This window comes from Colobus angolensis, unplaced genomic scaffold, assembly GCF_000951035.1.
Source record: "Colobus angolensis palliatus isolate OR3802 unplaced genomic scaffold, Cang.pa_1.0 Scaffold219, whole genome shotgun sequence".
NCBI lineage: Eukaryota > Metazoa > Chordata > Mammalia > Primates > Cercopithecidae > Colobus > Colobus angolensis.
In genome coordinates, this window is record NW_012115366.1 from 925,919 (window position 1) to 926,372 (window position 454).

A 454-nucleotide genomic window follows, 5' to 3' on the forward strand; every position below is an offset into this window, starting at 1 on the left:
GCCAGGATGGTCTCGATCTCCTGACCTTGTGATCCGCCCGTCTCGGCCTCCCAAAGTGCTGGGATTACAGGCTTGAGCCACCGCGCCCGGCCCATATATATGATTTTAAAAAAACACATAAAAAGTGAAAAGTTTTCTTGTTCCCAGCACATCTCTAATAGGGAACGTCTATCTTTAGTTTTTATGTATCCTTCCAGAATGACTTTATGTGACTATAAACAAACATGCACATTTGTCGTACTCTTATTTTTGAGACAGAGTCTTGCTCTGTCACCCAGGCTGGAGTGTAGTGGCACAATTTCAGTTCACTGCACCCTCCACCTCCTGGGTTCAAGTGATTCTTGTGCCTCAGCCTCCTGAGTAGCTGGGACTACAGGCACAAGCCACCATGCCTGGCTAATTTTTATATATTTAGTAGAGATGGGGTTTCACCATGTTGACCCGAGCACCTGAG